Source organism: Melospiza melodia, chromosome 2, assembly GCF_035770615.1.
Source record: "Melospiza melodia melodia isolate bMelMel2 chromosome 2, bMelMel2.pri, whole genome shotgun sequence".
In the NCBI taxonomy this organism is placed as follows: domain Eukaryota; kingdom Metazoa; phylum Chordata; class Aves; order Passeriformes; family Passerellidae; genus Melospiza; species Melospiza melodia.
Genome location: NC_086195.1, coordinates 63,956,399 through 63,973,378, shown reverse-complemented (window position 1 = coordinate 63,973,378; position 16,980 = coordinate 63,956,399). Strand labels below are relative to the sequence as shown.

Genomic DNA, 16,980 nt, shown 5'->3' with positions numbered 1-16,980 from the left:
AGCCAGGGCAGAGACAGCAGTGTGGGACAGCAAGGTTTGTTACTGCACTGCTGTGAAAATATTTCCTGCAGGGGGCTGAGGGAACAGGAAGCATTGGGAAAGGGGCCAGGGCTGTGTCAGTGGGTGAGAACAGGAGGAGAGAGGCTGCAGGAAGGCACAGGGAGCTGAGAGGGGCACTGAGCCTCAGCACAGGGAACACAGCTCCAGCTGGGCATGGCAGCCACACACACACAGTGGTGGAGGAGGCTGAGTTCAAACTCGTCCCAGTGAACTTGCACATGGCTAAACAGATCATGGAATACTATGTCATCCATCCTCCCTTATCAAGAAACTACAAGTTTAAAAGCACAAGACAGTTGTTTCCACAGGGATCAACCCCTCTGTCACTTCAAAGTTAGGAAAACTTACTGTTTGATTATGTGATTTGGTGAGTAGAAGACTGTATCACCAGCATGATCCATTACTGTGATAGATTGCATGAGATATAATCAAACATCTAATATTTTAAAACAGTCTGAATGGGAGAGTTTGGCCAGGATCACAACAATAATCAACATGCCCACCAAGACTTTAGGACTCGTTGAGTCAAGCCTGAGCCCACTGTTACTCAACAGTGAATCTGGAAGAAGAATATTCCTTTCAGGAGAGATCCATGAAAAACATCTCAAATTGACTACCCAACACATTTTCTTAGCACTCACAGACATCTCTCCAAGAAAGGGAAATATTTATCTACACTGAACAGTCCATAAAACAACCCGCTGTTGCTTGCAAGAGAGTCTTTATTGGCACCAACCCAAAAGAGGTTACAGACAGTGGAACAGGCCAAGGTACCACAAGGGCTTTGTAAAGCAAATCACAAAGGAAGGGACACGAGCAGGGGCAGAGATCAGAGATTTCCTGCTGGGACTGCACCTTCCCTCAGGGTCACAGGCTCTGCAGTCTAAGAGTCACGGCCAGGGCGCAGGGGGCGCAGGAAGGAGAGCTTGTCATTGAAGTCAATTGCCTTGTAATTGGGAACGTCCTCATGGGCTCGGGCAAGGTGCTGAGGCCCACTTCCATCACTGTTCTCACACAGCAGCCAGACACCTCTCTGGACTTTGTGGGAAGACACAATGTCATCATCTTCTCCCCCAGCCAGGTTGGTTGCTTCTCTTACTATTCTGCTCCTCCCTTTGTAGTCAACGTGTTGGTAGAGAGTGATCTGGGGATTGTGCAGATCTTCCCTGATCACCTGTAGAGAGCTGATCTTGTCATTCATCTCTTTACCTACAGAGTCATATTCTCCCTCCTCCAATACCAGAAACCGACCCTTGTAATCAACATGCTCATAAGCCACCCAAGGCTGGCCAATTACTTTCACTGAGGAGACAATATCATTCCAACCCACTGCTATTAGGTTGGGAGTGTCAGTGGTGAATTCTTTGGACATGCCCTGGAAGTTGACATGCTCATAAATGATGATTTTGCCCATCTCCGCAGGACTTCTCGTGTTTGGATTCCTTGCTATAGGAGCTGGATGGCAGCCTGCACAAGAGGAAGACACAAAACAAACAATGCTTGTAAAAAACCTTTACATACCAGATGGAAAATGATGAAAAATGTAGAGTGGGAAAAAATAAAGAAGGGAAAGCAACACATTTTGAACAAAGAATAAACATAGCAGCAGCTCGAAAGGAGTGAAGGCATGAGGGCATGATATAGAAATGTTCACTTGGAAGAGAATGTAAAATGAGGTATGTACCCATAACTACCCAGTTTTAATTAGATATACGTGTTGGTTTACATATATCCCCCAGAGTAAGTAATAAAATACTCTCCCAGTCACCCCCCACAACTGTGTATCAGTGGCCCCCTCCAGGCTGTCCCTGGGTCAGGTTTATCTCTCCTGCAGCAGCCATCCATCTCCTCATGCCCTGAGAGATGGCTTCAGTCTCTGCACACGCACACAGCAGAGCCTCACGGCTGTGCTGCAGCTCTCAGCCCAGCACTAAAGCCTCCTGCCCTTGCCCTGCACTTCACAGCAGCTGCCCAAGAAGCCCTTCCAGCTCTCCTGTGCCAAGGGTGCCTCTTACCTTGCTGTCAGCTGCAGGGCTGCGAGAGCTGAGGGCAATTCCTCCAGTGCAGGGCTGTGGTGTGTGCAGAGTGTCTCACCTGTCTGCATTTATAGCTCACTCAGAAGCCTTGTGCAACACCCCAGGTGACAGCATGACAAGTGACCAAAATTGTCCAAAAGCCAGATCAGCCACAGTAATTCAGGCACACCAAAGTACATTGTGACACAGGGGCTGTGGAAGTTTCCTGCTTGTGGCAATTTGTAGTCTTTCCCTCCCGGGAAGTAATAAAATGCAGAAGGACTTGTTATGGGAGATATCCAGTCATGATTCCAGGTCACCGAGATGATATTGGAGCACCAGTTTTTGAAAAAAAAAAAAATCCCTTTTGTCCTTAGTGTCATGAAATCATTAATTTTGGAAAATGCCTCCAAGATCATCAAGCCCAACCTTTGCCCAAATACCACCATGCCCACTAATCATCCATAGTACAAATATCACTTCAACTTCCCTCCCCTTTCTTCATAACCACCATGGGACAGTATCTCCACATTCTCCCTCCTGCTCTGAGCAGCAGCCTGAAGTAGAGACCCTTCAAGGTTCCTTCCAGCTTAAATGCTTCAAGGAGTCCATACGCTCTCCTTGGCCTGTCTGGGGGGACAGCTACCCATGCACCAGAGATGAGTACAAGCCTACAAAACAGAAAGAAATGGTTCAGGGAGGGATATGCAGGGGAATGTTAGAGCAAATTTGCATTTGCTCATGCCAAGATTTGTTTTGGGGTGTATTTAATCAAAGACATAATCCAAACAAATGAGGAAGTGTCACATCCAAAAATCTAACAAAGGATTCTTGAAAATTTTTCAGTGATAAGAGGAAGAAGTAAAGGTGGAGAAGGACTTTGAGCCTTCAATAGAGGGAATTACATTTGACAAGATAGCAGGTGAGAGCCTGTGGAGGAATGGGGAGGGAAGTCTGACTTTGGGGAAACAGAGTTCATGAATGTCCAACAAATAAACTTGAGGGTGTTGTACACCTGACCTGACAATGACACTTTTTCATTGAAATTGAACAATGGATGCAATTAGGCAGAAAATGACAAAGTCTTTTAAACCATCCTTACAATTACTGACAGAAAGATAGATTGTGGAAGGGAGGTCCAAGGCCTTGGTCACAAGCAGAGCAGCTTCCAAACATGACCAGGTTACTCGTGGCCATCTTCAAGTGATTTCGCAACAATTCCTATGGTGGAGATTCCCCAGGATCGCTGACCTTTCTTCCAGTGCTGAAAAACTCTTAGGGCTATGGTTACTTTCCTTATTTTCAGTCAGAGCTTCCCTGTTTCCAGATAAGACCCTTTCCAGATGTCCTTTAGATGAGCCCCTCTGAGAATCCTTAGCCTTGTCTCTTCCATGGCTGAGAAAAATTTTCATAATGATGTCAGAAAATTTTAAATCACACCACCCAAAGAAGTTGGATAGTCTGCATACTCTGAGGTTTTCCAGACCTGACTGGATGAAGCCACCAGCAGCCATAATTCACCTCACAGATGTCCCTGTGTTAAGCAGCTGACTGGATCCAATGACAACCAAAGGTCGCTTCCAGCTTGAATTACTCACCAATCCTACCATCCTCCTGGCTCCCTGGATCATTCAAGCTCATCACATAAGGACCAAGACAGGCAAATCCCAATATTTCCTGAGCCAGACTGCTTCTGAGGAATCCTGCTGTAAATAAAGATGATCAATGTCCCTTGTCCAACCATTCAGCCTTGTCAGACCAAGGCTGTCCTGATGGGGATTTCTGTGCACTGACATTGCCTCAGTGGATCTAATGAGCTCCTTTGCATTGTCCTTGCACTCAGCAATTAATGTGTCCCTGCAATTTGTCTCTCCACAGTTTAATGTTTGGGGCTTTCTTGGTGAATTTGGCTTTTTGGAAGGGCAATTTTTCAAGATGTGGCTCTCCATCTTGCCAGGGAGTACAAGTACAATCACATCCAACTACAAGTGCAAGAAAAAGAGAATTGAAAGAGCATCTGCAGATCTGTAGGATTTCAACACACAATATACTCGTCTGAGAAAGCCCATGATAGTTCCTACAAACAGCTGATCAAGATTGAAAGTAAAAGGGAAGAACACAAAAGTTACATGAGAGTGGTTCTCCTGTGGGAAAAGCCCCAGTTCCAGGGTTTCTGTCTGGCCAAGTCACTTTTCGAGTGCCGTGTGTAGGGAAAGCTCAGGATGAGCAGGGTTCAGCCCCAGGAGCTCCTCAGCTCACCTGCTGCAGCCCAGGCTGCAGGCTCTCTGTCCAGGGCTGCTCTTCCCAGTGCCACTGGCCAGGCTGCAGGGACAGCCCGTGCTGAGCTTGGCTGTGTGACCCAGGGACAGGCACCTGGGCATGGAAAGGACACGGCCACGGCCACGGCACCGGCTGGCACACACCAGGGGCTGCCCTCAGCCACCCACAGCTGACACCACCAGCACTCCCACTGAATGCAATGGAAGACAGACAGCCCCGTCTCCTTCCTCCTCTGCAGCCAACACACATGGAAGCCCTCTAGTGAAGACCTGCCCACCCTCACTCTCCACAGCCACAAGCACTGCCCAGCTGCTCCCAACGGGACTGAGAGCCCCCAGCCTGTCCAGCCTCACACCTGGCTCTCGGCTCTCTGACCAGGACACCCTTTGGTGTCTCCTAGTCTCTGGCTAGTGCAGCTTGGTGCTTGAGCCAGCCCACACACAGCACACACTGTTCTCATTGGTGTTCTGGCAGTCGTGGGTGCCTTGAATCCCAGCACGAGTCTCCTGCTGGACTGAAATCCCTGTCTATATGCATGCCCTGCTTGCTGGCTGCTCCAGCTCAAACTTTGCTGGCAAATCCCACTGGTATGACTCCTTTTGAATCAGAAAGGCCTTCGTTAGATAAACGTCATAGACCAGATGCTGTCGTATTTCACATACCCTTACAAGTTGGTCTTCCCACACTTTAAATTTCCATGTGCTGGAAGCTTGCAGACACAAAGACCATGATCGATCTTAGTGGGACAGAAGGAAACACCTGTAGAGATGGTGAATGAAGAAGAGCATCCCTACCACAGGATTCATTGGCCCAGAGCTTATGGGATGCTGTGTTCTGGAATTCTGCAGATTCCCAGGAACACTCAAACCATGTGATCAAGTAATGACACTCTCCACACTAGAACAAAATGTTTTCCTTCAGTGCTCCCTGTAGATTGCTCACCAAGTCCTGCAGGTTTCTGGAGAAGCGCCACTGAAAATGGCCATCCTGGGTGTTCCACAGTCTCAGATCCCAGGAATCACAGAGGCAGAGTTTTCAAGAGCACATCAAAGGTGTTGTCACCTGTGTGATCACAGAAGAAATTATTTGCAATAAGACCTCTGTGTCAGCATCCGTTTGGATCCTGTGACCATGAGATCTTTCAGGGCACTGCAAAGAGCTCTCATGGCTATCAGCAAAGTCTGGCATCAGGGAGAATAAATTGAGGTAGAACATAATTTGTGCCTGTGTAGTGAAGAAAAGAAAGGAGGATCAGGAAGTGAGGAGAACCAAGATCTCCGGATCAAAGATTTCAAAAGCAAAAATAAGCTGGGGCAGCATGATCTCAGCTTTCTTGTTCCATAGGCAGAAATAAAAACAGTTGATGCAAGAAAAATATTATAAAGTATTAAAAAGAAACACTACCTGAAACATTTACTTCAGCCTGAACTAGGGAAATGCTTGGAGTCATACTTAGCACAAGATTGTGACTTGACAAGTGTGGAACACTATCTCTTAACATATTCAAGTGTATAATTACAAGACTGACAGTATAAGGCACCATTTACAATATTCAGTAATTTGCACAAAATAAATATCTGCAAAGATCTCTGGTGGTCTTTTGCCATACCTCTGCTTTAGAATTCTGACTTTGAAGCAGGTTCTACACCCTATTAGTTGGTCCCTATTTACCCCCAGTTTCTGGGTTCTCCACTGTGATCTTCTGTCTGGTTTTGAGACAACAACATTGGTGCTTTTGTTTACCATCTACAATAGTACCATGCCCATCTACTACTATACATAAATATATACATGAACACATATGTCAAGGAATCAGAGAAAGGTTTGGGCTGCAAGAGACCCTGAAGAACCCTTTGAGGGATGGTGCATCTACACCTTCAGAGAGCTGAACATGAGCCATCAGTGTTCTCAGGTGGCCAGGAAGGCCCATGGCACCTGGCCTGGATGAGCAATGGGGTGGCCAGCAGGAGCAGGGCAGGGATTGTCCTCCTGTACTCAGCACTGCTGAGGCCACTCCTGGAATCCTGTGTTCATTTTGGGCCCCTCACCGCAAGACATGGAAGTGCTGGAGTCCAGAGAAGGGCAGCAAGGCTGGTGAAGAGTCTGATAAGGAAGAGCTGAGGGAGCTGCAGATGTTTATCCTGAAGGAAAAGGAGGCTCAGGGGGAGGCCTTATCACTCTCCACAACTCCAGATAGGAGGATGTAGCCAAGTGGGTCACTTTGTTCTCCAGTCAACCAATGATGGAGCAAGGAGAAATGCCTTCAACTTGTGTATGGAGACATTCAGGTTGGTGATTAAGGGTGATCTTTACTGCAAGAGTAATTAAGCTTTGGAATGGGCAACCCAGGGAAGCGGTGGAGAAACTTATTATTATCCCTGAAAATATCCAAAACACAATGAGAAGAGACATTCGCAATATGGTTTACTGGGTGTCCTGGGTTCACTATATGATGCTTTTAGTAGTCTTGTTCTGTTTATGCTGAATACTAAGTTTAGCATCTTTAGGACTTGTTCCAGAGAGTGAAGGGGGCAGAGAAGAAGCAGCAGTTTGTTTTCAGACTCTGCACTCACTCCTCCACATTCCTGCTCCTGGACTGTGTTGTCTGCGGATGGACAGACAGTGGGACAGAGCTCTCCTTTGGTTTAGTTAGTTTTATCTAGCTGAGGCAAAGCAGTTCTCTGGCCTGAGGGTTTTTCTCCCATTTTCTCTGGACCTGTTCAAACCTGCTCTGGCCTGAACACCAGCAGAGCACCGGCAGCTCATACTTGGGGCCCACCGGGCCGGGTCTGGGCCGCGGCATTTCCAGCGCCTGAGGGGCTGATCAGAGACTGAGTAAGCTGAGCTGCAACCCGGGGAGGGGACTTTCTCAGTTTGTCATCTCTGTTGGTGTAGCAAGGTGTTTTATTGTTTAATATTGGTAAGGTTAATTGTTTATTGAACAGGTTGTTTTCCACTTTTCTCCAAGGATGTATCTCCTCCTGGACCAGTTGACGGGAGGGGCCAATTGAATCTGTTTTCCTAGAGGGGCCCCTTTGAGGGTTCTCTCCAGAATTTGCCGTGAACCAGGGCACTGAGCATGGTGGTTCACAATCAAAGTTTGGACTTGATAATCTTGGAGGCCTTTTCCAACCTTAATGATTCCATGATTCTAAGGACAAAAGGGAAATTTTTTAAAATACCTGGTGCTCCAGTGCCATCTCTGTGACTAGAAAATCTCATAAAAATCCTTGTGCATTTTAAGCACTTCCCAGGAGGGCAAGACAAGCAGGAAACTTCCACAGCCCCAGAGTCACAATGTACTTTGGTGTGCCTCAATCACTGTGGCTGATCTGGCTTTTGGACAGTTTTGGTCACTTGTCATGCTGTCACATGGGGTGTTGTACAAAGCTTCTGAGTGAGCTATAAATGCAGACAGGTGAGACACTGTGCACACACCACAGCCCTGCACTGGAGGAATTGCCCTCAGCTCTCGCAGCCCTGCAGCTGACAGCAAGGTAAGAGGCACCCTTGGCACAGGAGAGCTGGAAGGGCTTCTTGGGCAGCTGCTGTGAAGTGCAGGGCAAGGGCAGGAGGCTTTAGTGCTGGGCTGAGAGCTGCAGCACAGCCGTGAGGCTCTGCTGTGTGCGTGTGCAGAGACTGAAGCCATCTCTCAGGGCATGAGGAGATGGATGGCTGCTGCAGGAGAGACAAACCTGACCCAGGGACAGCCTGGAGGGGGCCACAGATACACAGTTGTGGGGGGTGACTGGGAGAGTATTTACAGCTTAATCTTGGGTATGTACCTAAACCAACACACACAACTAATTTGAACTGAGTAGCTGTGGGCACATGTCTTATTTTATGTTTTCCCTCTAAACTGAAATTTCTGTCATGTTCTCACTGCTTTCCAGCTGCTGCTATGTTTCTATTCTGCTAAAAACTTTCTACTTTTCCTTTTCTGCACCACACTTCCCATAATTCTCTGTCTGGAGGAGAAAGTCTTCTCACAAGTTCTGCTTGTTTTCTGTCTCCCTTTTGTGCAGGCTGCCATCCAGCTCCTATAGCAAGGAATCTGCACCCCAGAAGTCCTGCAGAGATGGGCAACATCACCATTATTGAGCATGCCAACTTCCAGGGTCTGTCCAGAGAATTTACCACTAACATTTCCCATCTAAAAGATACAGATTGGAATGATACTGTCTCCTCAGTGAAAATAATTGGCCAGCCTTGGGTGGCTTATGAGCATGTTGATTACAAGGGTCGGTTTCTGGTATTTGAGGAGGGAGAATATGACTCTGTAGGTAAAGAGATGAATGATAAGATCAGCTCTCTGCAGGTGATCAGGGAAGATCTGCACAATCCCCAGATCACTCTCTACCAACACGTTGACTACAAAGGGAGGAGCAGAATAGTAAGAGAAGCAACCAACCTGGCTGGGGGAGAAGATGATGACATTGTGTCTTCCCACAAAGTCCAGAGAGATGTCTGGCTGCTGTGTGAGAACAGTGATGGAAGTGGGCCTCAGCACCTTGCCCTAGCCCATGAGGACCTTCCAAATTACAAGGCAATTGACTCCAAGGACAAGCTCTCCTTCCTACACCCCCTGCGCCTCGCTATGGCTGTTAGAATGCAAATCCTGCAGCACAGAGAAAAGATGCTCCCTGTGCCTTCCTGCAGCCTCTCTCCTCCTGTTCTCACCCACTGACACAGCCCCAGCCACTTTCCCAACGCTTCCTGTTCCCTCAGCCCCCTGCAGGAAATATTTTCACAGCAGTGCAGTAACAAACCTTGCTGTCCCACACTGCTGTCTCTGCCCTGGCTTCATCACCAACATGGGACAATATCTGCCCATTCTCTGTCCTGCCTTCGGCAGCAGCTGGAAGTGGAAAACACCTGGAGGTTCCTTCTGGCCTAAATTGTTCCAGGAGTCCATACATGGTTATTGGAATGTGAAAGGCACAGCTACCTCTGCCCCAGGGAGGAGTGCAATCCTACAGAACAGCAAAGGAAAGGTTCAAGGAGAGAAACATGGATGGAGTGCTAATACAAAGGGTTGAGTTTTGTTTAGTTTGGGGTTTTTTTTGTTTGGTTGGCTTTTTTGTTTTCTTGGGGTTTTTTTAATTGCATAGGATTCTTCTAAGTTTTTCAGTAATAGGAGGATGAAGTAAAGATGGAGAAGGACTCTGACCCTTCAGTGGAGGGTGTTACATTTGACAAGAGTGCAAGTAAGAGCGGCTGCTGAACTGGGAGGGAACTCTGCCATTGGGGCTATGGAATTGATAAATACACAACAAGTAATCCCCACATTTTTGTACATATGACTTGATGATGACATTTTTTCAAGGAAATTGAACAAAGAATGCAATTAGCCAGAAAGTGACAAAGGTTTTGAAATCTTCTTGAGAATTACTGACAGAAAGATTTATTTCGGAAGGGACTTCCCTATTCCACTGTCTTCCTCACAGCAGATACAAGGAAAGAAGATTACTCAAGGCCATCCTCAAGAGATGTTTGCAAAAAGTACAAGGGTGGAAGCTCTCCAGGGTCTCTGACCTTTCTGCCAGTTCCGAGCAATTGTTAGTATGAGTTTTTATTCCGTTTTTTATGTCTGAGTTTCCCTGCTGCCATCTAAGACTCTTTCCAGCTGTCCTTTGCTGAGCCCCTCGGATAACAGGAGCCTTGTCTTCTGCAGGCTGAACAGGACCAGGCCCCTCAGACTCTGCTGGTTCATGGGATGCTCCTGTGCCATCCACTGGCCTGTATGGGGCTCCACCATTTTGTTCACATTGTGCTTTTTATAGGGCATCTGAAACAGATGCAGTATTCCAGGTGTGCCCTCTGTTCAGAGGAGTTGGAATAAACGCTTCCGTTCCCCTGCTCCTCCAGTTCTCATGCTGTGCAGGATGCAAGTGCCCTTCAACATCTTATCCACCACAGAAAGGAGACAGAGAGAAGCCATTCTGACAGGACTGGAATTAAACTCTCAGGGGTTGCATGTACTCAATAGTGGCATGCCTGAGGCAGGGTAAAACCTGTACAGAAGTACTGACTAGAACAGCTCCTCTTCAAAAGGAGTCTAAATAAAGAGTTTGTGGGATTGAACAGAACAAAACAGGAAAATCCTTTGCTGACAGACTACAGGAAAGTTGGAGTTAAGTGACCAGGATGCTTTTCTCTTCCTCTGCCCATGCTCCAAAGAGTTGAGATGTGTGAGTCAAGTGAGCCAACTCTGTGAGTGTGAGAGGGCATCTGGCTGAAACCATCAGGAAAGCAACGATGGCCGAGCAACCTCAGTGTTGAGAGAGGCCCAGAACATCAATGACACACCAGATCACTCCTGCAAATGCAGCTCCTGAAAGCATCATTATTGGAATATGAATCCCAATATTACCAGTTAGATTGTGCCTGGGCCAGTCTGACCCTCACTGCTGGGCCAAAGGCAGCAACTGTGGCGTGTCACCCCAGAGATACCTTGGCTTGCTGGTGGTTGCAGCTGGGCACTAAACAAGTCCAGGCTTGTTAGGAACTCCGTTTACCTCAGGAGAAAAGCTTCAGGCGATGGTGAAGAGAAAAAGGAGATGGATTCTGCTGGAGGGTTATATCCAGAGGTTTATTCCATGGTTACAGAGGTCTGAATCTTGGGAACAGGTCCATCAGAATCCTGACCACATGGTCTCATTACCTTTTAAGCTCAAGGACAGGGGGAGGGGAGGGGACAGGTGAGCGACCAACCAGGTGAGAGGGGCAGGGTCTCAGGGGAGGATGACACCCAGTCAGGCCAATGACCCCCAGACCTGAGGGGCATCCTTTGAACTTGACCAACCACACGACACCTTGCTGGAATGTTAAACCTGACTGACAGCCCAGCAGGGGGCGAGGGGGGAAGGGGAAGAGAGGTATTGGCACACCTGGGGAAGGAAGTTTAAAACACACTGCAACACATCACATTGCAATCTTCTTGTGCTTCTCTTGGCTTGGCAGCAAACTGCTCTCCTAACTGGCAAACCTACACTGAAAGTTTGCTTAGAGTCAATCACTGATGAGACAAAGAAAGTCAAGAAATGGGGCAGACCTGTTGGATCTCAAGTGCTTCAAACCAGTATTCTCGGCAGTTAATGAGTAATAAAGCTGCTGTATGCACACAGAAATAGGGTAACCTTTCTGTTTGGGGAAAGCAGGGAAGTTTGTTGTGAGAGGCTGCAGCTGCTCTTTTCTCTGATCCTTTCACAACACTCTGAGTTTCTTTCGCAGAAAGATTTTCTTTCCCTGAGAGACAAATTTTCAGGAATTCTGAAAGAAGGCATGGACCAGGGATGAAAATGTGGGTAGCACGTTGGATATGTCCTGGATGTGATTCTTACTCTAAATGATTCAGAAATCCAGAAGACATTGTGAGCAGGATGAAAGTGTGTTGTGGGAGGGAGGTGCTTGTGTGTTTTGCCTGTAAATTACTGAAGGAAGGGGAAGGGAAGGTGAGAGGTATTTCCAGAACAGACTAGCCAATAATCTGCTGTGAGCATGCACATCTGTAATGTGAGATTATCAGATGAGACCCTTTCTTTAGAGCAAGATTCCTCAGGAGCAATACAGCTGAGGCGATACTCGGATTTGCCCATCCTGATCCATAAATCATGAGCTTGAGTGACGATGCAAGGCAGGAGGATTGTGGGATCACAAGACAATTCAGGTTGAAAGCGTCCTTGCTGAAATAATTAAAGGGCCAAGGAGATTTCTTCTCCTGTGTAATGCCTTTATTAAAAAGTCATCAGCTCAGGATTGGGCGGCTCGACGGGTCTGCAGCCTCCGTCGTCCCTCTCAAGGCAACTCAGAGAAGGACGATATGCACAGCTCTGTCCACCAGGGGCAGAGCTGGGGATCAGATCCTCTTGGGAGCGTTTAGGGTCTCCTGATCCCATAAGATGGTATTTTGTTGAGACAGGACTTATCTGCCCCGGTATCAACCAAAAATATGGTACCTCAGTCTGGGTCTTCCAGACCTCCCAGACCTGGCCCGGGGATCTCGAGGACAGGGTGAGGAATGATGAAGGTTTCCCGCATCTCTGCAGGCCTAGTGCTCTACTCCTCACATCCAGACATCACTCCAGTCTCTCAAAACTTATTTGGCTCGTTGTTTTTTTGGGGTCTTCTCAGTACAGTGGAGGACCATACTGCATTGGTTTTGGAGTCACTTTGCATAACTCCCCCCACCTTCTCAGGTGTCTTCACTATGAGAAAGGTACAACTTAGCCTCGGGCAAGGCTCTGCTGATACAAAGGGAGCGATTAGCCTCAACGACCCGTGATTACAATAACAAAACACACAGAACTTGGGCAGGGCCAGTGGTCTGGCTGCCTTTTTGAAACTTTTTCTCATAAAAAAAAATATTAACCGAATTTCTGTTCATAACACTTACGGTGCCACGGGGTCCAGTCTGCTGCTTTGTAAGGCCAGAGACCCTGGGGAATCTCCACCCCTGTGCTGGTTCAGAAATCACTTGATGATGGCCACCAGAAACCTGCTTTCCTTTGGTGGCATCTTTCCTGTGAAAAAGGCCTTGATCTAGGGAGGTCCTTTCCAGAATACATCTTGCTGTCAGAAATTCTAAGGAAGATTTTAAAACCTATGTCACTTTCTGGCTAATTGCATTCTTTGTTCAATTTCCTTGAAAAAAAGTCATCGTCAAGTCATGTGTACAAGAAATTGGGGATTACTTGTTGTGTATTTATCAGTTCCATTTGCCCAACCTCAGACTTCCCTCCCAATTCAGCAGCAGTGGTTACAAGCTCTGATGTCAAATGTAACACCCTCCACTGAAGGCTCAAATTCATTCTCCATCTTTACTTCATCCTCCTATTGCTGAAAAACTTACAAGAATCCTTTGCTATAAAAAACAGAACAAACAAACTAAAACAAACAAACAAACAAAAAAAAATCCTTTGTAACAGCAGATGTAAATTTTCTGAAACCACCCCATCCATATTTCTCTCCTTGAACCTGTCCTTTGCTGTTCTGTAGGATTGCACTCCTCCCTGGGGCAGGGGTAGCTGTGCCTATCACATCCCAAGCACAGTGTATGGACTCCTGGAACAACTGAGGCTGGAAGGAACCTCCAGGGGTTTTCCACTTCCAGCTGCTGCTGAAGGCAGGACAGAGAATGGGCAGATATTGTCCCATGCTGGTGATGAAGCCAGGGCTGAGACAGCAGTGTGGGACAGCAAGGTTTGTTACTGCACTGCTGTGAAAATATTTCCTGCAGGGGGCTGAGGGAACAGGAAGCGTTGGGAAAGTGGCCAGGGCTGTGTCAGTGGGTGAGAACAGGAGGAGAGAGGCTGCAGGAAGGCACAGGGAGCTGAGAGGGGCACTGAGCCTCAGCACAGGGAACACAGCTCCAGCTGGGCATGGCAGCCACAGACACACAGACAGACAGACAGACAGAACTGTCCTCAGGGACCATCCAAAGGGCCCTTGGCAAGCTCCAGCACTGGCACCATGTGCACCTCATTGTAAATCGGCTGCTCTCTCCCAGGGTCATTCGGGCCTGACCGATCCAGCACCAGACCCAGGCCCCTGCCAGCCTTTACAAGGATAAAAGCAAAAGACTGGAAGAGTTCTTCTCCTCTCAGGACCAATAATCCCACACCTTTACTGTGGAATTATTCCAGGGGATCGTTTATGGGGAGTAGTTGGTGTCCCAGGAGAAAAAGAGAGGGAATGCCTAACAAGGGGAGAATTTTACACCTGGGGGAATGGGGGATGGAGGAATAGGACCACAGCCAATGGGATACAATTGAGGAATGGGCCAGGGGATGAGTAAACACGGGACAAACTATGACCAGCAGGGATTAGGAGTGGGGAAGACCATGTGATCAGTGCAGATTATCAAACACCCAGTGCAAAACCAACTAACTAACTATTTAAGGCAATAAAGCACCTCATGTGGTTCAAAGAGGCCAAGTGCAGCTCCTGTCTGTGACCAGGACAAGGAAATCAGGGCACACAGCAGGCCAGCACAGAGAGAGAGGAACCCTGCAGGGCAGAGCTGCCATGGGACAGCTGCCACAGTGCCCAGCTCAGGGCTGCAGCTCTCATCAGGCACTGCTGCAGGAGGGCTGAGACTCTGCTCGTCCAGCTGAACTTGCACAGGACTCACCAGGTCCTGAGGTACCTTGTCATTCCTCATTCCTTATCAGGATATTACAGGTGTGGAAAACAAGGCAGGCATGCACACTTTAGAATTCAAATTAGTGAAAGCATTCTGTTTATGATGAGATTTAGGGCAGTAGAAGACTGCATCACTGCTACAATCACTGCCTTGAGATACAACCAAGCGTGTGATAGCCAGGTACAATCTGGAGGTGAGAGTTTGGCCAGGATCAGCAATGATCAACATGCTCACCAAGATATTTTGAGTCAAGCCTGACCCCACTGTTAATGAGCAGTTAAATCAGAAAGAAACAGAATTCTGCAGGAGACATCAAGGAAAAAGTTTTGGAAGTGACCGTGTGGACCATTCTCTGGATACACAGAGACATCTCAGCATGGAAGAGCAATATTTATCTATTGCAAAGATGCACAAAACAGACCCAGTGCTGATTGCAAAGGATTCTTTATTGCAAGTAACACAAAATGGATTAGAGACAATGGCAGAGGCCACAGTACCACAAGGGCATTGCAATGCAAATTACAAAAGAAGTGATGCTGGTTCTGCACTGACACTCTCTGTTTCACTTAGCCACACACACAACCTGCAATGCTTCTACATTCCACAGCCCAGGACTCTGGAATTCCAGCTGAGGGTACAACAGGTTTCACACATGTGGCATTGCCTCCTCTAGCTTGGACACTCTCATATGATCAATCCTGATCATTCTTGCATTGGTGGGGTGGGAGCAGCATGCAAGGCAGGATGGAGAAGTGCAGCTCTGCAGTGCAGCAGAGCAGAGAGCGCTGACATTCGGTGGTCCTGTGACACTGGGGGAAAAGGCAGCACCAGCAGAGGCGGAGATCCGGGTGTCAAATTTCTGCTCCTTTTCTCAGCGCTGCAGGATTTGCATTCTAACAGCCACAGCCAGGGCGCAGGGGGCGCAGGAAGGAAAGCTTGTCGTTGAAATCGATTGCCTTGTAATTTGGAAGGTGCTCGTGGTCTCGGGCAAGGTATTGAAATCCACTTCCATCGCTGTGCTCACACAGCAGCCAGGCACCTCTCTGGACTTTGTGGGAAGACACGATTGTCATTGTCGTGTCCCGCAGCCAGGTTGGTTGCTTCTCTTAATTTTCTGCTCTTCCCTTGATAATCAATGTGTTCATAGAGGGTGATCTGGGGATTGTACAGACTTTCATTGATCACCTGCAGAGAGCTGATCCTGTCATTCATCTCTTTACCTACAAAGCTATATTCTCCCTCCTCAAACACCAGAAACCCACCCTTGTAATCAACATGCTCATAAGCCACCCAAGGCTGGCCAATTACTTTCACTGAGGAGACAATATCATTCCAATCTGCATCATTTAGATCGGAAATGTTAGTGGTGAATTCTCTGGACAGACCCTGGAAGTTGGCATGCTCAATAATGACGATGTTGCCCATCTCTGCAGGACTTCTGAGGTGCAGATTTCTTGCTATAGGAGCTGGATGGCAGCCTACACAAAAGGGAGACAGAAAACAAGCAGAGTTTGTGAGAAAACATTCTACTCCAGGCAGAAAATAATGGAAGTGTGGTGTAGAAAAGGAAAAGTAGAAAGTTTTTCGCATAATAGAAACATATCAGCATCTGAAAAGGAGTGAGAGCATTTCAGTTTAGAGGGAAAACATCAAACAAGACATGTGCCCACCACTACGCAGTTCAAATTAGTTGTGTGTGTTGATTTAGTTACATACCCAAGATTATGCTGTAAATACTCTCCCAGTCACCCCCCACAACTGTGTATCTGTGGCCCCCTCCAGGCTGTCCCTGGGTCAGGTTTGTCTCTCCTGCAGCAGCCATCCATCTCCTCATGCCCTGAGAGATGGCTTCAGTCTCTGCACACGCACACAGCAGAGCCTCACGGCTGTGCTGCAGCTCTCAGCCCAGCACTAAAGCCTCCTGCCCTTGCCCTGCACTTCACAGCAGCTGCCCAAGAAGCCCTTCCAGCTCTCCTGTGCCAAGAGTGCCTCTTACCTTGCTGTCAGCTGCAGGGCTGCGAGAGCTGAGGGCAATTCCTCCATTGCAGGGCTGTGGTGTGTGCAGAGCATCTCACCTGCCTCCATTTATACTTGCAGAATAGTGGAAGTGTGAATTGCTCAATTCCAAGGAACTGGGAGTGGTTGATGTCATGCTCAAAAATTATTCATATTCTTATCTTGGTTTTGATGCCCTACACCCAGATATCTCATTGCTTTGGTTCAAAAGTTCACTGAAGTGTGAGTGACCTGATAACCTTAGAACGTGGCTTCATGTCTGTCCCTACTCAGAAGCCATCAGAACCACAGGAACTGGAACACATTGACTGGAGCAACCCCAGCTCCTTCAATCCCTCAACAGCTCAATTCCCTTCTCTGCACTCACTCCAGCCCCCCCATGTCTTCCTTGCAGTGAGGGGCCCAGAACTGGGCCCAGCCCTTGAGGTGTGGCCTCAGCAGTGCTGAGCACAGGGGGACAATCCC

General features: G+C 47.7%; 2 pseudogenes; both read right to left on the bottom strand.

The window, feature by feature from the left end:
* Nucleotides 1-889: 889 nt before the first annotated feature.
* On the bottom strand, nt 890-1,474 carry LOC134414982 (epidermal differentiation-specific protein-like; annotated as a pseudogene).
* A 13,472-nt stretch (nt 1,475-14,946) lies between these two features.
* On the bottom strand, nt 14,947-16,547 carry LOC134414253 (epidermal differentiation-specific protein-like; annotated as a pseudogene).
* Nucleotides 16,548-16,980: the final 433 nt, after the last annotated feature.